Source organism: Protopterus annectens, chromosome 1.part0 (assembly GCF_019279795.1).
Source record: "Protopterus annectens isolate FY-2018-M chromosome 1.part0, PAN1.0, whole genome shotgun sequence".
In the NCBI taxonomy this organism is placed as follows: Eukaryota; Metazoa; Chordata; order Ceratodontiformes; family Protopteridae; genus Protopterus; species Protopterus annectens.
The window spans coordinates 1,742,738,318-1,742,763,628 of record NC_056725.1 but is presented as its reverse complement, the minus strand read 5'-3'; the positions used below and the strand labels follow the sequence as shown (position 1 = coordinate 1,742,763,628).

Sequence of the window (25,311 nt, the reverse complement as noted above, 5' to 3'; positions counted from 1 at the left end):
ATGGGTCCATAAGATTTCTGCTTAGGTAGTCTGCCAGAGTATTTTGCTTTCCTGGCAGGAATGGAGCTTGCAGATGTATTTGGTAAGTCAAGGCTGTGTTCCACAAAGCCATGGCTAGTCTGCAAAGGGGGTAGGAGTGGGTACCCCCCTCCTTGTTTATGTACCACATAACTGTGGTGTTGTCCGTCTTTATCAGTAGTTGTCCTGGATGAAGTAAGTCCTTGAAGGCTGTTAGAGCATTCTGAACAGCTAGCATCTCTTTCTGGTTGATATGCAGATGCATTTGGTTTGGGTTCCATTTGCCCTAAATGCATCTCCCTGCCAGGTGGGCCCCCCAAGCATAGTCCGATGTGTGTCTGTAGTTAAAGTTTGGGTGGCAGGGGGTAGAGTGAATGACAGTCCCTTGTTTTGGTGACATGTCTCTGCTCACCAAATAAGCTCCTGTTGTAGGCAGGGAATGAGAGGAATCAATGTTTCCAGACTTTGACAATGTTGACTCCATAAACTTTTAAGGTACCACTGAAGTTTCCTCATATGCAGTCTCGCATATGGAATTAGTAGAATGCAGGATGCCATGAAAACCAAAGCCTGCAGAATTTGTCTTGCAGATAACTGCGTTTTTGTTGCCATTTGTTGGAAGTATGTTGTCAGTTGCCTTTGTTTGTCTGGCATGAGGTAAGCCATCTGGGCAGTTGTATTCAAGCTTGCACCCGGGAATGTAATTATTTGAGAGGGAACCTGTTGTGATTTATTTTCATTTATGGTGTACGCTAGGCATGCCAGAAGCCTTTTTACAAATGCTAGATGTTGAAGAAGAGTGTCCTTGTCCTCTGCTTGAATGAGACAGTCGTCCAGATAAGGATAAATTTGAATGCTTCTTTGTCTGCAGAATGCAATTACTGGTGCCAGGCACTTTGTAAAGACCCTGGGCACAGTAGATAAGCCAAAGGGCAGTGCAGAGAAATGTTAATGCAAAAAAACTGCTTTGAAGCGGAAGTATTTTCTGCATGATTCCCTAATTGGGATATGCAGGTATGCCTCCTTTAAGTCTGGAGTTACTAACCAAGCATTCCTGCCTAGCATAGGCAGTAGCCATTGTAAAGACAGCATTTTGAATTTTGGAAAGTCCAGGAACGTGTTCAAAATCGATAAGTCCAGTATTGGACGCCATGAATTGTCTTTTCTGGGTACCTGGAAAAGTCTTGAATAAAAACCTTGTCCTTTTTCCTTTTCTGGTACCGGCTGAATAGCCCCCAAATACATGAGGGACATGACTTGTTTCTGGGCCTCTGCCCACTGGTTTTGTGGCAGATCCAGCCATCCGTTTGGAATTGGCAAAATATGGAAATGAAATCTGTACCCCTGGGATACTATGTTTAATACCCACTTGTCCTGGGTAATGAATTGCCAGTTCTGAGCATAAAGTGCTAACTTTTCCCTCAAGGGGGCTGCCAAAAGATAAGTGCTTGGTGATGGTAGAGGAAAGTCATTTAGACTGCTTACTGTAGAGTTTTGCTTTGTTTCCTCCAGATTTGGAGGTGGAGGCACCCCATTGCTTTGACCTGTAAGAACCCTGTGATTGGTATCTGGAGCCTTTTGAGCGCCTGGATTTGCCCTGAATGACTCTGCCGGACACAGGAATTTTAGTAGGCCAGTGTCTACTGAACCTGGGTGGCTGTACTTGCAAGAAATATTTTACAGTTTGCATTGATTTAGCTTTGTCTTCCATTTTCTTTAAAACCTCTTCTGCCTTATTACCAAACAGAGTATCATGCTGCAAAGGGGCATCCAACAATTTAGCTTTAACATGATCAGATTTTGCTCCTTGAGCCAGGCATGCCTTCTAATCACAGATCCAGTAACGGTGGCCCTACAAGAGGCCTCCTCCAAGGAATCAAACCCACATTGCAAAGTATGTTTTCCAACTTGTTCTGCTGAATGCAATAATTCTTGTAACTCTATTTTCCACACAATCAGAAATCAACATAATTTTCTGTTTCAGTAAGCCCACAACATGCTGTTGATATTTAAGCATCTGAAACTGGCAGTTTAAAGCCCTGATTGCCAAGGTTGCAGACGTATAAACCTTCTTACCCCATCTATCCAGCGCCCTGGAATCTCTATCAGAAGGGGTAGAATTCTTGGTTGTAGAGGCCCTTACACCCTTGGGACCCTGATAAATAGTTTCAGGATCAGCAGCAGGATTTTTGAAAATAAATTTGTGGGAGTCAGGAACCCTGCAATATCTGCCTGGCTTACTAAGAGCCGGAGGCAGGGAATCAGGAGCCATGCTTGATTCTGAGAACACATCATCAGCAATGTCTAATACAGGAGGTATTGCCAAAGGCCTTTGCTGAGGAAGAAGGAAATCCCAAAGCCTCTTTTTTGATTCAGAGAAGTCCTGACTCTCCCATTGAAAATGTTCCCTTAAAGTATGCAAAGTCTCTCCAAAAGAGTAATTCTCAGGAGGAGATGCAGATGGGATACACTCCTCTGCATCAGAATCCTCATAAGGTGGAACAGAAAGTTCCTGATCAGAAGAGGAATCAGAGGAAATGGAAACCTGATCTGAAGATTCATAATCAGTGCCTTACCTAGGCCTCTTAGCAGGGGGAGGTTGGGAACCCCTGATCAAGGTAATTAAATTCTCAGATATTTTGATCATCTGTTTTTTAGACATAGGCGCCTGAGCACGTGGCTCATGCGTCAGTTTTTTTTAGACTAAGAAGTTGTTTTTGACCTTGTTTTTGAGGCCGGCATCGGTTTAATATAAAAATGTTGAGGCCTGAAAACACCCTCAGAAGCTGGTACCTGCTCAGCGGCTCTAGACCCATCTAAGGGAGAGATATCCGCAGGTTCAATACTCTGAGAATCTCGCAGCATACCGGACTCCGAATGGGTCTCGGTAGAGGCCTGCGACTCAAAAATAGCAGGTATCAGGGGCTGTGAAAGCACCTCACTGAGTACCAGCGAACCGGCGACTAGCTTAGGAGAAGCTTCGTCGTCTGTTTTGGACCTCGACGGTCTGTCTCTTTTTCTTTGCGTTTTTTGTGAACTCCGGTAGTCGGATTGCTAACCGACGACATTTCAGAATAATTAAATCTTGTACCAAAATATTTAGAAGCAAAAATATACCGATGCTTAATAGTGCATTGGTTAAATCTAGCACAAAACCGACAGCAAGGCACGTTGTGATCTGGGCCTAGGCAAGGAATACAGTACAAATGAAAATCCTTATGAGGTATTTGATTCCCACAAGTAATGCAATTATTAACTTTTACTGACATCGATAAGAAGCAAGAAAAAGCTTCCCCAATGGGGTACTTTGCTTTAGTTTAAAGACTTCGGTTCTTAAACTAGAATACGAAAATTTCAGGAGTCGGCCGACCGGCACTTGCAAACTGCTTCTGCTTCTGGCACCGCGTGGCAAGAAAGACTGTATAAAATGGCGTCAGCTACATGTTTTATACCCCTGACGTCATGGAAGAAGAGACAGCAACCCACGCAGGACCCAAGACTTTGTTATTCAGGTCGACTGAGGGCAACCTGCCAGCAGATTACCCAAATGTAATGACTGCAAAGTACAGTTTTGTACCTACCATAAATGTAGATGTCCGAACTGGATAGCATCTGCAGTCATAACAAGTGGGTTGTCCTGTCGTCAGGCAGCCCTGCAGTCGGCCGGATTCCAAAGTCCGGGTCCGGCTTCGGCTGATGTCGCACTTCACCCGACGTCATCTCTGTTGGTCTTCGGGTATATAAGCATCAGCCGACGCCATTTTCCTCAGTGTTTCTTGCCCCAGATGCCAGTAGCCCTCTTGCAGGCTAAAATTTGGATAGATGCCAATGTTTCCAAATAGATAGAGGTAAACACAACCATAAGCATATATGTACATATATACAAACAAATACACCATAAAGACTCCCCAACAGCTAGCTATTAGGAGGGTAAACACCCTAGGAGTACCACAGAGGGAAGGAGGGAGGTAATCCTGACTGCAGATGCTATCCAGTTCGGACATCTACATTTATGGTAGGTACAAAACTGTACTATGTCCTTCATGGATGCATCTGCAGTCATAACAATGGGTAGAATACCATAGCCAACTAGGGGAGGATAAAAGTAGATTATGGTGTGTTTAGGATCCCTTGCAGTACAGCAGTGGCAAACCCTGCTCGGGATCTGGAATATAGAGGCAAATTATAATGCTTGGCAAATGTATGCACGGAGGTCCAAGTAGCCGCCTCAATAATGTCTTTGGTTGCCACTCCTCGTAAGAAGGCTGTGGTAGTGGCTGTTGCCCTTGTAGAATGAGGTCTTATGTTTTGTGGAATTGGTTTTCCATGGAAGGAGTAACAGTATCGTATGCAATTTCCTATCCATTTGGAGATTGTCTGTTTGGAAATAGCTTTTCCTTCCCTTCCTGTTGCATAGGCTACAAAAAGTTGGTCAGTCTTTCTGCTATTTTTTGTTCTGTCCAAGTAGTAGCGTAGCTGTCTATGTACATCCAAGGTATGCAGTATTCTTTCCCTCTGTTTTGTGGGTTGGGAAAGAAGGTAGGTAGGTGGATTGCCTGGTTTAAAGACACTCTGGATACCACCTTGGGCATAAATGTAGGATTAGTCCTCATGGACACTCTATCTTGGTGGAAGATTAGGAAGGGTTGCACTGCCATTAAGGCCTGAAGTTCTGAAACCCTCCTTGCTGAAGTAATTGCTAGCAGGAAAGCAGTTTTCCATGACAGGTGTTGTAGGTCTGCTGTTGCTGCTGGTTCAAAGGGTGATAGTGTCAACTTTTCTAGCACAAAGTTTAAATCCCAAGCTGGTAATGGTGGTTTCCTTGGAGGTTTTACATTCTTGATTCCTCTGAGGAACTGCCTGAGCAAAGGGTGAAAAAACAGGTGGATCAAAGCTGTATTCTGCTGAAATAGCTGATGCATGTATCTTGATGGAGGAGTAGGACAGGCCTGAATGAAGAAGTTCGCCAGATACTCCAGAATGTTAGGCATATCTATGTTTGACACCTCTTTTCCTCTTTCCGTACTCCAAATGACAAACCTTTTCCATTTTCCAGCATAGTTCCTTCTTGTTGAAGGTCTGCGCGCTTCAAGAATAATGTCTTTAACTCTTTGTGAAAGTTCTGGATTAGCTGCTGCTATGTGATGTTCCATGCAGTCAGTTGCAGCGTTTTTAGGTTTGGATGTATGATGCTGTAGTTGTTCTGAGTTAACATCAAAGGCATTCTGGGGTATTGGCCACATATTGTTCCGAGACATGCTCTTCAGTAGTGGGTACCAGTGTTGTCTTGGCCAGTTTGGAGCTATCAGGATTATCTTTGGACGTTCTTCCTTGATTTTTAGTAGTACCTTGTGTATCAAAGGAAGAGGTGGGAATGCATATGCTGTTAGGCCTTTCCATTTAATGGAGAGTGAGTCCACTTTCCATGCTAGTGGGTGGAATGTCCTTGTGCAGAATTTTTTGAGCTGGTGATTGAGAGGTGATGCGAATAGGTCTATCTGTGGCATTCCCCATTTCTTTGAGATGGTCTTGAAGATGTCCGGGTGCAGCTTCCATTCGTGGGCATCCGAAGTGGTTCTGCTTAATATGTCTGCTAGAGTATTGTCTTTCCCCGGTACAAATATTGCCTGTAACTGAATGTTGTAGCTGAGTGCCAGGGTCCACAGCTCCAAGGTCATTCTGCATAGGGGGTATGAATGAGTGCCTCCCTGTTTGTTGATGTACCACATGACTGTGGTGTTGTCTGTCCTTATCATCAACTGGCCCTCTTTGAGAAATGGTTTGAACTTTTGGATTGCCAGTTTTACTGCCAGCATTTCTTTTAGATTGATGTGCAGGTGAAGTTGATCCTGTGTCCACAATCCTTGCACGCATTTGTCCAGCATGTGGGCCCCCATCCTAGGTCTGAAGCGTCTGTTGTGATGGTCTGGCTTGGTTGACATCTGCGAAAGGGTAGGCCTGGGTTTGACTGGCATGCCTGAGCCCACCATAGGAACTCCTGTTTTAAGCATGGAATTAGTGGGATTTCTGTTTCTAGACTGTGTCTGTGTTGGGACCATAAATTCTTTAGGTACCACTGTAGTTTCCTCATATGTAGTCTGGCAAATGGGACCAAGATTATGCATGATGCCATGAAGCCCAAGGCCTGCAGAACTTTTCTTGCTGTTAACTTGTTCAGTTTTGTTAGTGCCAAGAAGTAAAGAGGAAGTTCTTTTGTTTTTCTGTAGTCAGGAATGCCATTTGCTGTACTGTGTCCAATTCAGCCCAAGAATGTCCTTGTTTGGGATGGTATCAGCCTTGACTTTTGTAAATTGACTGTGTATCCCAGTCCTTGTAGCAAGTAAATGACCCTTTGTAAATCCGTTGTCAGCTTGCTTTTGTTGTCCCCTTGTAGCAGGCAGTCGTCCAGGTATGGGTAAATTTGAATTCCCTGTAGTCTGCAATGGGCGATTACTGATGCCAGGCATTTTGTGAATACTCTGGGCAGTAGATAAGCCAAAGGGCAATGCTGAGAATTGATAGTGCTCTGATCCTGCAAGAAATCTGAGGTATCTTCTGCAGATTGGTCGAATGGGGACGTGCAGGTATGCCTCCTTGAGATCTAGAGTTACCAGCCAAGACTCCTTGCCCAGCATGGGAAGAAGTTGCTGTAGGGTCAGCATTTTGAATTTTGGGACAATGATGTATGTATTTAAGGTGGACAGGTCGAGAATTGGTCTCCAACTTTTTCCTTTCTTGGAACTAGGAATAGTCTGGAATAGAACCCCTTTCCTTGTTCTGCTGTTGGCACTCTTTCCACAGCTCTCATGTTTGCTAACCCCATTATCTGGCGTAGAGCCTCTGTTTTTTGATTTGGAGGTAGATTTGGCATTCCTCTTTTGACTGGTAAAGTGTGGAAGTGAAACCGGTAACCTTGATCTATGGTTTGTAAAATCCACTTGTCTTTTGTTATGTAGTGCCAGTTCTTTGAAAATAAGGTTAACTTTCCGCCTAGAGGAGCTGCTATTTGTTCCCTGGTAGGCGGATTTATGATTAAGTCACTGTGGTTGTGCTGATGTAGTGGCAGTGGCTGTGTCTGTGCCTCTGTTGTTACCTTGCCACTGTCGTCCTCTGTAGGCACCTCCTCTGGATTGGTTTCTGCCTCTGGGACGTCTATTCCTGCCCCTTTGAAATTTTGTGGAGTCAGGAAAGGACCAATTTTTGGCAGGCCAGTTCCTGCTAAACCTTGGGGTTGAACCTGCAAGAAATCTTTAACAGTTTGAACAGATTTTGCCTTCTCTTCCATTTTCTTCATAACCTGCTGGGCAGGTGTACCAAACAAACTTGTCTTGTCCATAGGAGCATCTAGCAACTTAGCTTTAACATGATCCGGTAAAACTTGTTCCTTTAGCCATGCATGCCTTCTTATCACTGTGCCTGTCATGGCTGATCTAAATGAAGCCTCCAGTGCATCATAGCCACATTTTAAGGAATGGTTGCTAACCTGTTGTATGTTATTTACCATCTCTAATACATATTTCTTATCAAGAGATTCATCTGTGGTTAGTTTTTAGTTAACTGATCGAGCATAAACTCTTGGTATTGTATCATGTGAAACTGACAGTTTAAAGCTCTAGCTGAGAGAGTAGCTGAAGTGTAGACCTTTTTACCCCATCTGTCTAATGACCTTGCTTCCCTTTCAGAAGGAATAGGGTTTTTAGCTATGGTCGCGGCTACTGCCTTGGGACCCTGGGATATAGTTTCTGGGTTTGCAAGTGGGGCCTTGTAAAGGTGGTGATGAGTATCTGGCACCCTGTAAAATCTGTCTGGTTTGGCAGGGGCTGGGGGTAAAGAATCTGGAGCGGAGCAATCATCATTGAAAGCATCATCCATCACAGAGAGAACAGGAGGTATAGCTAAGGGCCTGTGCTGTGGGAGGTGCAGAAAGGTCCTAAGTCTTTTTCTGGAGTCTGAAAAATCCTGCTGCTGCCATTGGAACTGTTCTCGCATGGCATGCAAGGTTTCCCCAAAGGAGAATTCTTCTGGTGGGGAAGCAGCTGGAATGGATTCTTCAGCATCAGAATCTTCAAAATTGGAGAAGGGAGCCTCTGGCTGGTCAGTTAAGTCTGATTCATCAGCAGAATCATCAGAAGACACTGGCTCAGGGGGCTCTGCCCTAGGTCTCTTCTCTGGGGGCTGAGAGGCCCTGTCTGGGTGAGATTGAGATCCCTAATTAAAGAAATTAAATCTTCTGCCAAAGAAAGCATTTGAGAGCTAGAAGAGGGCCTGGATGTGGGGTTTAACAGGCACTGTTTTAGTAGTTTTGGCTGCTTTAGCCCTGGCGAAGGCCTTAATGGACATGGCTGCTGGAGGCCTAGCAGCACCATGCTGGGGTAGAGACATCCAAGGGATGGTGTCTGATAAGTCAACCACCGTAGTGGGTAAAAGTTCTGAGGTCGATTCAAGAGTTGTAGCAGGGGCCTCAGTTGTAAGAATAGGTTCAGCTGTACTTTGATCAGTTTTCGGTTTCGGCGAAACCGAGACACTCGTTTGCTTTACCGTGGTTTCGGCCGAAACCGCGGACCGCGATGTCGGTCTTATCTTTGCGTTTTTAGTAGATTGGGTAGTCGGAGGATCCGGCGGCATAATGTACGCAAAATCAGAACCGAAAAACTGTTCTGCAAACTCCGACCGCGCCTAAGCGTTGCCGGTTGAAAGAGGCACAGGCGAACACGCTGCTACGTCGTGGGATCGGCCTAAACAAGGCAGACAGTAAGAGTGGAAATCTTTATGAGGTATTTGTTTCCCACAGGTTAAACAATTGTTAACTTTTTCTGACATCGGCTGAGGCAAGAAAGAGTCCCCAACGGGTACTTAGCTTTAGAAGTCTTGGTAGTATTCGGTAGAAGTAATCTCTGGATCCGACCGACCGGCACTTGCGAACAGCTTCTGCTTCGGGCGCCACGCGGCAAGAAAGACTGAGGAAAATGGCGTCGGCTGATGCTTATATACCCGAAGACCAACAGAGATGACGTCGGGTGAAGTGCGACATCAGCCGAAGCCGGACCCGGACTTTGGAATCCGGCCGACTGCAGGGCTGCCTGACGACAGGACAACCCACTTGTTATGACTGCAGATGCATCCATGAAGGACATCAGTGAAACACGAAGAACATCTGGTCTTTGGTGGTATTTTCCTGCTTGGTTTAAAGTGGTTACAATAATTACCTTATTCTTGCCTACTTTCTATACCCTTATTTGCAGTCATCCTTCTTAGCAAAATCTCCTTTCACCATTACACTGTTGGCTTAGGTCCTGGAATGCTCTCTTCTACTTTGTGAATTTAATTTTCTGAGTGGCAGTTGTTATTTTCCTTAATGATATGCATCCAAAGTCAGAGTCTCTCCTTGTTTCTCGGACTCTCCCCGTTTCATCATCTCTTTTCACTTACCATCTACTTCTGTTGTGTACAAGAGGCTTAAATGCATAGCTCTAAGTTATTCATTGAGATCAGGAAATCTTAAGTCACATTGTTCTATGAGGAGGAGATCAACATATTCCAATTAACTGTTGTCCTGTTTACCTCCCAAATAATTATCTTCAGCTACTTAGTATCACGCATAACCTCTGGTTGGAAGAAATTGCCTGACGAGTATATAAAACTGAGGTGACTAAAAACAAATTCACTGCTTGTGTCTTACTAGGCATATCCATAATCAACAGCTTCCAGTTTCTCAGTTTTTATATTTTGGTTAGTCTCTTCCTTTTATTCTTTAGTTGCCATAACTGGATACCTTTTAATCCATACACCTAAATACTTCCTCATACTGTGTCCCCATAAATGAGTACTGTTAAACCAATTCATGTGTGGGTACATTGTTTACCACTATAGCCTTTGTTTTAGTTTCATTAATTTCATATCCTGAAAACATATCAAACTGTCTAAAATTGTTTAACACCAAAATGTCGCTTTCGGGATCTACCAAGTACAAAACAATACCATCTGCAAATAAGGCTAACTTTTCTTGATTATCATACCAGTTACACACTTGAATTTGAGAGTCTCTTACTTTCTATACCAATGGCTATAATTATAAAGGGAACAACGTTATCAACAAAGTCTGCCGGATCCAAGCTGGGGAGACCCAAAATTGAGTATGTATATGTATAAAAAGATGTTTGAAGTATACACAATTTGTGATCTGTGAAGGCGAAAGGCCGAGGTACCAGATCTTGTGCAATAAAAGGAAAAAGAATACTGGTAAAGTGCCTGGATTTGTGTTTTCTTGTTTTGCTTGTGACCTGATTAAGGTATTTGGAACCAAATTGGTGTTTTTTTTGTGTGGCACTTTACCAGTTTATATGATGTCGCAAACAGCGGGAGCTTCTGGGCAACTTGATACGCCGGGGGCTATACATTTTACTGAGCTAATGAATGAACGTGAAAAAAAGTTTTCTCATGGGGATCCGTGGAATATTGGAAACAATAGCCAGATGGATGACAGTTTTCAACAACTTGAGAGACTAATGTCTAAAGAAATTGCTTTGTTTCTCGACACCCGACTTCTTGAAAAATACATTAGTTTAAATATCACACCAAGGGGGCTGCGAATAGATCGGCTGCCAGCGGCTGATTTTTTGGAAGAGGAACAAGACCTCTTTGATGAATGGAAAAAAGCCTCCCTTGAGTGTACTACGAAATGGCTTTACATTTTGATTAAACGGAATTCCAGGACACATGAGAAACTCAAAACTGAAATACTGCATTTACAGGATGAGGTGGTGGGGGAATCCTGTTTTAAAATGCAGTTTTCAAAGATTAACCTAAATTTCTAAATTAGAAACTGAAATTATTGTGCGTAAAAGAAATAAGTTAGTACGAGATATTAAAGATTATGAGACTGGGACTCTGTTTCCATGGCAGCGTGAGACTACACGCAGTAGGTCAAGGGTCAGAAGAGGTGCGCAGAAATGACGAAACACTTCAGCGTCTTCAGCTGAACAAGAGACAACTGTTTCTCTTAGTAAGAATGTTACTTTTTTGAATCCTGCTGATACGGTGAATGAAAGTGTGAACAATTTATCAACTCAGGGTGGGGTTGATAATTCATTTCAGAACAGTAAAAGCAATCGGGGAAGGAACGGTCGTAAGGACAGGAATCGTTTCAAATAATTTTACAGCGAGTCAAAATGACATACGAACCTTGTGTGTTGTTGTCTCTCAACGATGATATGAAAGCTGTGTTATTAAAAGGCTGTAAATTTGTTCCTCCTTTGGAGATGTATATTTAGAGCTGAGAGCTTTTATTAGGAAATTGTATTTAAATGTTTTCTTTCAGGATAACACGATTAATGACATTAAAAATACTTCTTTAGATGTGATTGATTCTGAAACTGATGAAAATTGTGAATTTGATGAATTGTTAAATGTGTCTATTTATAATTATGATACTGTGGAAATGGATAATGATGTTGGTGGGGTTACTACCGAATTTGATCTTTACCATACGGTGTATGGAAAATTAGCACTGCCCCAACTAGCATCTGATAGTAAATTTTCACCCGTAATGAAGGTGCCAGCAATTACTGCTTTCTCCAAAGTGATATTTAAGGAAATATCACTATTTGTTAATAATTTTAATAAGAATAGAAAGCAGTTTAATTTAAATAAGAATGAATGGATGGCTTTGAAAAGTTTGATAAAAGTAAAGAGAGATTATATTTTTAAATGTGCTGATAAGGATGGAAACTGGGTCATTTTACATAAATCAAAATATCTTGAAATGGTGGTCGATTTGTTAAATAATGTTTCTGAATATAAAAGACTAAGAAAGGACCCAACATTAGAATTTAATAATGAACTGTTAGCATTATCAGAGCGAGGGGAACATCTTGGCTTCTTTGATAGGAAGGATGTGAATAAACCGTTTATTAAGAAACCTCGAATACCTATATTTTATGCTCTACCAAAAATACATAAATGTCTTGAAAAACCTCCGGGTAGACCCATAGTATCAGGTATAGGCTCGCTTTTGAGTAATGTTAACATTTTCTTGGATTTCCACTTAAAGAAATATTTGAATAAAGTTACAGCACATATAAATACTCAAGAACTGTTAGATATAATCTCCCAGATGAAATGGTGGCAAGACTATTATTGGGTGACAATTGATGTGAAATCACTTTAATACGAATATTAGTATAAGGTGGGGTTTGGAAGCAATGTTGGAAATGTTAGGAGATGGACCCAGGACTACTTACATAATTAGCCTTTTGGAATTTTGTCTAACTCATAACTACTTCAGTTTTAACAATGAATTTTTTCTGCAGTTAAAGGGGACAGCTATGGGGGCAGCATTTGTGCCCTCATATGCTGTCATTTATATGGGATTGTTTGAAAGGAAATTTATTTACCCTACCCCTTTTTATAGGAATAAAGTTATACTATATAAACTCTTTATTGACGATTTAATCATGATTTGTAAGGGTGAGATTACTGAATTTTTGGATTTCTTTGAGATTTTGAATACTAATGAATATGGATTGACTTTTTCATATGACCTTAGTAGGGAAAAAATTAATTTTCTGGATGTAACGCTATATAATAATTTAGACCAAATAGGCTATAGGCCTTTTAGGAAAACTACTGCAGTGAATATGCTTTTACATGCTACTAGCATGCATCCGGAACATTTACTATGGTCTTTACCTTTAGGTGAATTTCAAAGAATATTAGATCATACTAGTGATCTAAGGGAGAGAAAAAAATGAACTAAATAATGTGGAAATGAGATTAAGTGAGAGGGGTTATGATAAAGGTGAATTATTAAAGTGTAAAAAGAAGATTCTTGGGGAGACTCATGAAAAATTATGTGGTTACAAAAAACAAAAATATACCAAGGAAAAACGGGTAGAGATAAAAGATACTGAAGATAATGATTTAAGAAATTTTTTTTTTGTAACTACATTTTCTCCATTTTCAGATGAAATAAGGAGAATAGTGAGAAAATATTGGTATTTAATTAAAGAAGATGACAATATTGGTCATCTGTTCCCTGAGCATATCACTTTCTCCTATAAAAGGGGAAAAAATTTAAAGGAATTATTAAACTTTAATTTCTTGATAGGGAATGAAATTGATAGCATGACTCCAGGAACATTTCCATGTGGAAATTGTAGTTTATGTGATAGGGTAAAAAATGTGGATACTATTAATGGTGTTTCCTTTAATCCCAGGTTTTAACTGCAGATCTATAGGGGTAGTGTATGCATTATGCTGTTCATGTTTAGACACTTGGTACATTGGGCAAACAAAAAGAATGGTAAGAATTCGTATTCTAGAGCATTTAAAAGACATCAGAAATCAGTGAGGGTAGCCCTGTGGCCCAACATTTTGCTGAAATACATGGTGGTTCCCCTAATTGTTTGAAATGTTGTGTTTTGGGCAAGCCTTCTTCCATGGGAGGGAATGAATATCTTTATAAGTTACTTGAATTAGAGACTAAAATGATTTTAAAATTTGGAACTTTAAAGCCCTTTAGACTTAATCTAGAACTGGCTATTTAGTAAGTAATTAAATGAATTAATAGTTAAATAATTATTTATGGTTTTGTAAAATATATAAAAAAATAAAATATGTCTGTGATAAGAAAATTTCATAAGATTTATAAAACTTTTTCAGTGAAATGTGATGAATTTGATGTAATATTGAAAAACTGATGAAATTGAATAATTAATTAATTGGATAAATTGTTTGCGCTAATTGCTTTTCAATGTGTATGCATATGTATAAAAAGATGTTTGAAGCATACACACTTTGTGATCCGTGAAGGTGAAAGGCCGAGGTACCAGATCTTGTGCAATAAAAGGAAAAAGAATACTGGTAAAGTGCCTGGATTTGTGTTTTCTTGTTTTCCATATAATAAACACACTTATATGCATCCTGAGAGCATAACTTGCACCCACAGGCAACAATTTTTTTAAACACTTTATTCATAATGGAACACACTACCACATGCTAAAACCTGAAGAAAAAGAAAGATAAAATACCATCCTGCACTTCTGCTATGATTAAACTCTAAGGGAAAAAAAAAGAATATACTAAAAAGGATGGGAAAGCCCGATATAACACCAAACACATACTACAAGTCATAGCCAAGAAAAAATCTACAGAACTGCAAACACTAACTAGGGTACGGGAACAACATTGATGATAAAAACTAACACCCAAAACTTATTAAACAAAGGATACACTGATGCAGAGATGGATCGTGCCTAGATCTGGGGGGTCGTTTGAAGAGTATGGCATTGTGGATAAAGGAGGAGGAGACCAGCGAGTTGAAAGTCTGAAGGAATTGGCCAGTGTTGGATTAGTCTCGGATTGGATAACCCATAGGATGCAGCCAGATGGAGAAGGCAACACTGGATTGGTTATTTTCTTACATTTTGGTTCCGTCTGGATCACCACTGTTCTAGTAACATTGTCAAATGTTTGCTCCCCCTTCACAAAACCACACTGATCCATATCTACTTATTTTGGCAACACCTTTACCATTAGCTAGTGCAGAGTCTCTATAATCGTGGCTTAAAACTGAAATTGGTTTACATGAAGCTGAACTGAAAAGGTCTTTAACCTGTTTGGGTAATGCAGCCACCTTAGTTTTCTTCCAAGATGCTGGTGCTTCACCTCCTATTAAAATACTGTAAAGCAAAACCTTCCAGATCTTTATTGCTCCCCCCCCCCCAACTGCAACAGTACAGTCAGTTCATGGGGACTTCCTTGTTGACTGAATTTTTATCACAGTTCTTATTTCATCTCTTCCTATCTTAACTATTAACTGTTGGGCCTCATCTTCCTCTAGCCTTGGCAGGATTAAGTCTTCCATATAAATTTCCACTGTGTCTTTTCTTGGTTTCTACATTCCTCAGCTTTATACAGATGTTCATACAATTTCCAAAAATCTCTCTAGTACAGCTATAGGATCTCTGATTATTTTATATATTTATTTATTTTTGTTACGCACATACATACATACAAACATTTCAAGCACAGGCATTAATGCTCTTCTAGCCTGCTAATTTACCAAAATACTTGTTCCCATAATAAATGTCCAGGCTGTTCTTAAAAATGTATTAACTAGTACTTGCTTTAATGTAATTTGGTAGTCTGTTCCATGCATCAGTTGCTCTCTCAGAGAACCAGTTAGTACACTTAGCACAAAACAGGTACATCCAACTGACACAGCAGACGTTTCACTAGAACTCACATTTATTAAAACAACTATTAAAACTACAGGAAAAATAAAAAGATGAGTGCTTCCATGCCTATGACAGGCACTTCCTCAGTTCTAATAAACAAAAAGTTAAAGCATTCCTTAAAGGACAACAACGGGATTCTATTACTAAATACTCAACTTCTCTGTCCTTTTTCTCCCTATTTAATGTCCCTGCTATGAATAAACATTACAGCATATAAATACTTAAATCTACTGTTTCTCTCAACTAGAACAGTACCTTACTGTAGTGTGGTGGTTTCACTTTCAAAAAAACTTTTATCCTGCCCTGAAAAAGCTTGCTGCTGTCTCCAATTCATTGATGTCATCAAGGCAAATGAATAAAGGTAATTTTATGGCCAATTCCCTTCCCAAACGGACATCACCTTGATCATCCTAAAACCCACCCATGCTGTGATGTCACAGCTCCTTGGTCCTTCTCCTACCCATACAGAAAGTAAAGGCTAGAACAAGGAAACAGTACATGAGTCATGTCTCCTGCTGTGACCTGTCAATCACAGTAGGTAACAGCTCAAATTACCCTTAGCACTTTGACAGCTAGGGAAGTTGTGTGAAGGGGGATGGGAGATGAGTCAACATAGTAAAATTCAATGAAAGCCAAACAGAGGCACAGGAACACTTGTCGGCAGAGTGAGGCAGTCCACATATACAATTCCAATAGAGCTCCAACAGAAATAATAAAAGGCAGTTTTCACTTCACCATAGGCAAAAAACGAACTCCAAATACAATAACTTCTATTAATTGGTCTTAAATGCAAACTTGGCAAGCGCTTTCACCCAACTGGGCTTCTTCAAGCCAAAAAGGTTAAAGAAAAAGTATCCAATAAATACTTTCTAGCCGTTACATCACATCCTATGAATTAATTAAATAATCAAATTTATCTAAACACATAAAAACATCACTAAAGAAATATAATATAAAGATTAAAAACAATATATATCTAAAAAATACATTTCATTTAACACAATCAGCATCGCTAAATAAATTCATTTAGAACATCTAAAATTCTAACAATAAACAGACACATAACACTAATTAACTAAATAGACATAATAACTCATCAGGCTCATCCCACACTAAACCCCAAGTCTTCTTCCATTCAGCATGGGTTTCAAAGGTACCCTGTCATTCAGACCGGGCACCCTATCTGTTCTCAACCTGATAATCCATTTGGTTTCACTTTGTTCTGTATAATTCATAACATCACCTCTCCTGATGGTAGGTTTGTTAACTTGTATAACTAAAATCTTAAATGAATGTTCCACAGACTTTTCTAGCACATGTTTCGATAAAGCATTTCTAACAGATTTAATCCGAATATTATATTGGTGCTCTCTAATTCTATCCTTAAGCCTTCTGTCGGTCTTGCCCACATAAAAAGCTGGGCAAGAAATACAGGTGGCAAAATAGACAATATGCTTTGTTTCGCAATTAGCCCTAGGATAAAAGTAAAAACAACGTTGTGTAACACAATGAACAAAGATCGCTGTACTATGTATCAAGCAACAATAGTTGCAATTATGACAAGGCTTAGTTGCATCAACAATGGAACTAGATACACGGTGGTTATTTATTCTATCTGAACTGCACAACATCCTATATAAAGTGAGATGGTTCTTACATGTAAACCTTGGCGTTTAACCCACTATATCATGGATATTAGGATCAACTGTTAGTACATCCCAATACTTAGAATAAATGTTCTTGATGGCCTTAACATCCTGTGTATAATAAATGGAAACTCTAGTCTCTCGATTAGATGCAACTGGCCCATCTGTTATCTCATTCCCTGCATTAATAGTCTCATTTCTCACTGTAAAATATGGGACTGCCCTGTCTTTCCTAAGGACATCAACCCCCAAGAAGCCTTGCTCTATTTCCTGCAAACTATAAGACCTATCATATAATTGCTGCTGTAGATTAGTCAGTTCATTATGGAACCCCGTTTCTGTGGAATTCAGACGTGAGACTCGCATTGCTTGTCCTCTCACTATATTATTAAATACAAATCTGGGATGCATACTAGTCCTATGTAATAAAGAGTTCCTATAACAGGACTTCCTATATACTCCCATATTCAACAAGCCATTGGGAAGTCTCTCCACAAAAACATCCAAATAAGAGACCACAGTCTTCGATGCTGTCATAATAAATTTCAAGTAGGAAGTCAGAGAATTGACCTGCTCCAAAAAATTAGATAGGTCATCTTCACTAGCAGTCCATACCAGGAAAAGGGCATCTACAAAGCGTGCATAAAATACAACGAACTTCTTAAAATGCTCCGTTACAAAAAAACGTTGTCTCTCCCAGTCAGCCATAACCAAATTGGCGTAGCTATTGGCACACAAGCTGCCCACAGCCACGCCATCCTTCTGATTATAAATTTTGTTATTGAAAGTAAAGATGTTATTGGTTAATACAAGTTGTAATAACTCTCACATTGCATCAATAGATGATTCAAGAAACCCATGATTCTCCTGTAGACACCTCCGAACGCATTCTATACCCACATCATTAGGAATGGTGGTAAATAAGGATTGAACGTCCAAAGTGACCAACCAATATGGTAATTCATGGGGCAAACTCGACATTTTATCATACAGCATCAACAAAAATTGTTTAGTATCCTTCAGTATGTGTGGATATGTATTAACTATTGGCCTAAGTCTAGATTCTAAGTACAAGGAGATGGGTTCTGTAACCCAACCCCTCCCAGCAACAATGGGTCTCATGGGTGGACAAATTGGATGTTTGTGTATTTTAGGCATACCTTGTATGCTAGGTATTAAGGGGTTATTAACTGAAAATAAGTTATACAACTGATCAGTAATCAAACCTTTACATAAAAGGTCCAACAACGAAGCAGAGACTCTATTAATAATTCTTTCAACTTGGCTAGGAGCTATATGACAGTAAAACTGAATGTCACTGAGCATATCCTCCATACTAGTTACATAACCACATCTATCCATAATAACAACAGGACCGCCCTTGTCTGCTGGTCTAATAATAACATTAGAATAATTTTTAAGCACTTTCAGTGCTGTCCTCTGTTTTGGATGCAAATTTCCATACCATTTCCTTTGTTTATTATTCATATCATGTTTGTGTAGGTTTTCCTCTACCAATTTTGAAAAGGCATCTATCAAAGGGTGCAAATTAGGTACATACATACTAGGTTTATTAAAATTCTGTCCTGGATTGGTAGATCTATCATTACCAAAATCCAGTTTCAATTGTATATTACGGGCAAAAAGTTTAACATCCACCACTGAATCAGTTATATCACTCCTTACAGAAGGTATAAAGGTAAGTCCCTTCTCTAAAACATCGATTTCATCCTGATTTAACTGTCTATTGGATATATTCCATATTAGTGACTTGTAGTTTTCTGTGCTGCAGTGGCGGTACTGCAGTAGCGTTGTCGCCTCACAGACGTTGCACGTTCGATTCTCAGTTAGAGCGTCTTCTGTGTGTCGACATGCGTGAATGGGCACTCCTTAGTTGAAGATTGTGTGTTAGGCCCGGCAAGCCAGCACGTAAAAATCTAATGCCAATCATTAGCGGACCGGAGTTCCGCTGTGGTGACCCCTAACCGGGAAAAGCCGAAAGACAGCAGTGACTTGTGGTTTTCTTCCACATATTTTTTAATGTCGGTCCCACATAATCCTAGTCTGTCATTCTCCTCTTCTGTCTCCCCCTGCTCATGGATCTGTCCCTCCCTCCTCTCTGAAATTCTGAGATGAGGAAAGGGGCAGGACCAACTGGGCCAAAAAAGCTATGATTTGAGTTATTCTTTGCCTTCCTTCTAAATGACACATCACCCCTATTTAGATTGTCAGATACACCAACAGGCTGCTTGGGGCCTGTGGTAATCTCTGTCTGTTGTATATTAGAACTTCCATTATCACTCCCTACATCAGATATTACAATTGGTGACTGCAATATTTCATTCACATCATCCTCATGGTGTATAATTGCTGCTGTAACAGTAACATTTCTGGCATCACTACCAAACTGATCATCCCCCTTGGCAAATTTAACATGATGATCAATTCCTTCATTACATACTATTCGTGAATCATCTTTATTTTTAGAGGCATTATAAACTGCCCTCCCTTGCCCATTCTTTTCAAATTCAGTCCTGGGCCAAGTGAACACTTGACCGTTTTTAAAATCGGTAGTGTCCCTTCGTATCTTATTCTGCTTCTGCTCCAAGAACTTATTTTCAAACGAATACACATTATCCAGCAGTCTCTCAAAGCTTTTATCAACTATTGCTGCTGGATACATTTCAATAATAAAATATTGTTGTTGTTTGATACGAGTTCGTAAGGCTTCTTCCTCAGGGCAAAAGTATTCATTAAGTAACATCATGTATAGAATGCTAGTGTCAATGTTAATTTATTGCCATTTATATAAAAGATCTGGAAACAATGTACCTGTTGTTGGCATGTTTAGAACCCACAAACCCCTTGGTATAATCTTGCGAGCGACACACACTTCAAAATGCTGACGTTGAAGTTGCATTCTCTTCAGCTTGATAAAAAACACTTCTAGCTGGTTCATCAGGGTAGACAAGCCACTACAATTGGCTTCAACGGTTGATTCGTCTGTTGAATAGCATGCCGCATCATACGCAAGTAACGGAGTCTCCTCTCCAGACACAAAGCTCTCGAACCTATTCAGGTTCCGACCATTCTGGGGATTATAAGGCAACTCAACACTATGTGCAGCAGACTCTGCCGTGACTCTCAGGCAGCAAACAATAAAACTAATCAATAAAATGTCAAACGCTGCCACCCGAAAGTCTAAGTTCCTGTGTAAAATATCAAATAAAATGAAAGTCAAACATAGGCACAGGAACACTTGTCGGCAGAGTGAGGCAGTCCACATACACAATTCCAATAGAGCTCCAACGGAAATAATAAAAGGCAGTTTTCACTTCACCATAGGCAAAAAACAAACTCCAAATACAATAACTTCTATTTATTGGTCTTAAATGCAAACTTGGCAAGCGCTTTCACCCGACTGGGCTTCTTCAAGCCAAAAAAGTTACAGAATCAAAGTATCCAATAAATACTTTCTTATCGTGACATCACACCCTATGAATTAATTAAATAATCAAATTTATCTAAACACATAAAAACATCACTAAAGAAATATAATATAAAGATTAAAAACAATATATATCTAAAAAATACATTTCATTTAACACAATCAGCATCACTAAATAAATTCATTTAGAACATCTAAAATTCTAACAATAAACAGACACATAACACTAATTAACTAAATAGACATAATAACTCATCAGGCTCATGGCAGAGTCTGCTGCACATAGTGTTGAGTTGCCTTATAATGCCCAGAATGGTCGGAACCTGAATAGGTTCGAGAGCTTTGTGTCTGGAGAGGAGAATCCGTTATTTGCGTATGATGCGGCACGCTATTCAACAGATGAATCAGCCACTGAAGCCAATTGTAGTGGCCTGTCTACCCTGATGAACCAGCTAGAAGTGGATTTTATCAAGCTGAAGAGAATGCAACTTCAATGTCAACATTTTGAAGTTTGCATCGCTCGCAAGATTATATCGAGGGGTTTGCGGGTTCTAAACATGCCAACAACAGGTACATTGTTTCCAGATCTTTTATATAAATGGCAACAAATTAACATTGACACTAGCATTCGATACATGATGTTACTTAATGAATACTTTCGCCCCGAGGAAGAAGCCTTACGAACTCGTATCAAACAACAACAATATTTTATTATTGAAACGTATCCAGCAGCAATAGTTGATAAAATCTTTGAGAGACTGCTGGATAATGTGCATTTGTTTGAAAAGAAGTTGCTGGAGCAGAAGCAGAATAAGATATGAAGGGACACTACCGATTTTAAAAACAGTCAAGTGTTCACTTGGCCCAGGACTGAATTTGAAAAGAATGGGCAAGGGAGGGCAGTTTATAATGCCTCTAAAAATAAAGATGATTCACGAATAGTATGTAATGAAGGAATTAATCATCATGTTAAATTTGCCAAGGGGGATGATCAGTTGGGTAGTGATGCCAGAAATGTTATTGTTACAACAGCAATTATGCACCATGAGGATGATGTGAATGAAATATTGCAGTCACCAATTATAATATCTGATGTAGGGAATGATAATGGAAGTTCTAATATACAACAGACGGAGATTACCACAGGTCCCAAGCAGCCTGTTGGTGTATCTGACAATCTAAATAGGGGTGATGTGTCATTTAGAAGGAAGGCAAAGAATAACTCAAATCATAGCTTTTTTGGCACAGCTGGTCCTGCCCCTTTCCCCATCTCAGAATTTCGGAGAGGAGGGAGGGACAGATCCATGAGCAGGGGGAGACAGAAAAGGAGAATGACAGACGAGGATTTTGTGGGACCGACATTAAAAAAGATGTGGGAGAAAACCACAAGTCACTAATATGGAATATATCCAATAGACAGTTAAATCAGGATGAAACTGATGTTTTAGAGAAGGGACTTACCTTTATACCTTCTTTAAGGAGTGATATAACTGATTCAGTGATGGATGTTAAACTTTTTGCACGTAATATACAATTGAAACTGGATTTTGGTAATGTTAGATCAATCTAGGACAGAATTTTAATAAACCTAGTATGTATGTACCTAATTTGCACCCTTTGGTAGATGCCTTTTCAAAACTGGTAGAGGAGGACCTACACAAACATGATATGAATAATAAACAAAGGAAATGGTATGGAAATTTGAGAGGACAGCACTGAAAGCGCTTACAAATTATTCTAATGTTATTATTAGACCAGCAGACAAGGGAGGACCTGTTGTTATTATGGATAGATGTGCTTATTTAACTAGTATGGAGGATATGCTCAGTGACATTCAATTTTACTGTCATATAGCTCCTAGCCAAGTTGAAAGAATTATTAATAGAGTCTCTGCTTCGTTGTTGGACCTTTTATGTAAAGGTATGATTACTGATCAATTGTATAACTTTTTTTCAGTTAATAACCCCTTAATACCTAGCATACAAGGTATGCCTAAAATACACAAACATCCAACTTGTCCACCCATGAGACCCATTGTTGCTGAGAGGGGTTGGGTTACAGAACCCATCTCCTTGTACTTAGAATCTAGACTTAGGCCAATAGTTAATACATATCCACACATATTGAAGGATACTAAATAGTTTTTGTTGATGCTGTATGATAAAATGTCGAGTTTGCCCCCTGAATTGCCATATTGGTTGGTCACTTTGGACGTTCAATCCTTATTTACCACCTTTCCTAATGATGTGGGTATAGAATGTGTTCGGAGGCATCTACAGGAGAATCATGGGTTTCTCGAATCATCTATTGATGCAATGTGCGAGTTATTACAACTTGTATTAACCAATAACATCTTTACTTTCAATAACAAAATTTATAATCAGAAGGATGGTGTGGCTATGGGCACCTCGTGTGCCAATAGCTACGCCAACTTGGTTATGGCCGACTGGGAGAGACATAGTTTTTTTGTAACAGAGCATTTTAAGATGTTTGTTGTATTTTATGCACGCTTTGTAGATGACCTTTTCCTGGTATGGACTGCCAGTGAAGATGACCTATCTAATTTTTTTGGAGCAGGTCAATTCTCTGACTTCCTACTTGAAATTTACTATGACAGCACTGAAGACTGTGGTCTCTTATTTGGATGTTTTTGTGGAGAGACTTCCCAATGGCTTGTTGAATACGGGAGTATATAGGAAGTCCTGTTATAGGAAATCTATTACATAGGACTAGTATGCATCCCAGATTTGTATTTAATAATATAGTGAGAGGACAAGCAATGCGAGTCTGACGTCTGAATTCCACAGAAACAGGGTTCCATAATGAACTAATCTACAGCAGAAATTATATGATAGGTCTTATAGTTTGCAGGAAATAGAGCAAGGCTTCTTGGGGGTCGATGTCCTTAGTAAAGACAGGGCTGTCCCATATTTTACAGTGAGAAATGAGACTATTAATGGAGGGAATGAGATAACAGATGGGCCAGTTGCATCTAATCGAGAGACTAGTTTCCATTTATTATACACAGGATGTTAAGGCCATCAAGAACATTTATTCTAAGTATTCAGATGTACTAACAGTTGATCCTAATATCTATGATATAGTGGGCCAAACGCCAAGGTTTACATATAAGAACCATCTCAATTTATACAGGATGTTGTGCAGTTCAGATAGAATAAATAACCACCGTGTATCTAGTTTCATTGTTGGTGCAACTAAGCCTTGTCATAACTGCAACTATTGTTGATTGATACATAGTACAGCGATGTTTGTTCATCCTGTTACACAACGTTGTTTCTACTTTTATCCTAGGGCTAATTGTGAAACAAAGCATATTGTCTATCTTGCCACTTAGGTCTTGCCCAGCTTTTTATGTGGGCAAGACCGACAGAAGACTTAAGGATAGAATTAGAGAGCACCAATATAATATTCGGATTAAATCTGTTAGAAATGCTTTATCGAAACATGTGCTAGAAACGTCTGTGGAACATTCACTTAAGATTTTAGTTATACAAGTTAACAAACCTACCATCAGGAGAGGTGATGTTGTGAATTATACAGAACAAAGTGAAACCAAATGGATTATCAGGTTGAGAGCAGATAGGGTGCCCAGTCTGAATGACAGGGTACCTTTGAAACCTATGCTGAAGGGAAGTAGACTTGGGGTTTAGTGTGGGATGAGCCTGATGAGTTATTATGTCTATTTACTTAATTAGTGTTATGTGTCTGTTTATTGTTAGAATTTCAGATGTTCTAAATGAATTTATTTAGCGATGCTGATTGTGTTAAATTAAATGTATTTTTTAGATATATATTGTTTTTAATCTTTATATTATATTTCTTTAGTGATGTTTTTATGTGTTTAGATAAATTTGATTATTTAATTAATTCATAGGATGTGATGTCACGGCTAAGAAAGTATTTATTGGATACTTTGATTCTGTAACTTTTTGCTTGAAGAAGCCCTGTCCGGTGAAAGCGCTTGCCAAGTTTGCATTTAAGACCAATAAATAGAAGTTATTGTATTTGGAGTTGGTTTTTTGCCTATGGTGAAGTGAAAACTGCCTTTTATTATTTCCATTGGAGCTCTATTGGAATTGTGTATGTGGACTGCCTCACTCTGCCGACAAGTGTTCCTGTGCCTGTGTTTGACTTTCATTTTATTTGATATTTTACACAGGAACTTAGACTTTCGGGCGGCAGTGTTTGACATTTTATTGTAGTAAAATTCAGGCTACACTAAAGACTGCAACTTAGCCATTCTAAAAAGAAGCAGCAGTAAAAAGCGCTTTTGAAAGTCTGTTCAATGGCATTTGCACTGTTTGTGTTTTAAGTAGTCAATGAATGGCATGCAATGTTACATAAAAATGACTGAAAGACAGCAACATTTGCATGCAAAATCAATCCAGTGACAGGCGCTTTAGGAAGAAAGAGGCCTGCATGATGTAATTGTTTTACAGAAAAGCAATGCATTGTGGGATACACAGAGGCAGACTAAACAATCAGAATTACTTCCAAGATGCCAGACCCCATGTGGTCAGACTCAGAAATATGTACAAAATTATTTAAAAACCTGTAAATAATCCCAGAGTGGTGTTAAAATGTAAGCAACACCAAACCATGATGAAATAAACATGTTTTGAGTCTGTGGGTGTGGTTCTCCTTTAAATACTCACTTTTAAATCTGGGTGGGGTAAGGCCCTAGATCTCAGCACAGGCCTTAAAGGTACAGAACCAATTAAACTTTTCCCACAGTCAGCACACAATTCTAAAATCCATTTTGTCTCTACACGCAGTTTTAGTTTTAATGTCACCTCTTCTAATACTCAGTTTAATCAACTCTAGTACCAGAAACATAAATCCATGAGCAGTATCAGTAACTACAACAGGCCTAGCAAGGACATGTCTAACTTCTTTCTTGGAGATATTATTATGCTCATGTATCCTGTCCCTTAGCACTTTT

General features: G+C 39.6%; 1 protein-coding gene across 1 annotated transcript in view; it reads right to left on the bottom strand.

Moving 5' to 3' along the window:
• Window positions 1-25,311, bottom strand: part of GINM1 (glycoprotein integral membrane 1) — a gene marked incomplete in the record, with an annotated part of 656,568 nt that overhangs the window by 226,458 nt on the left and 404,799 nt on the right.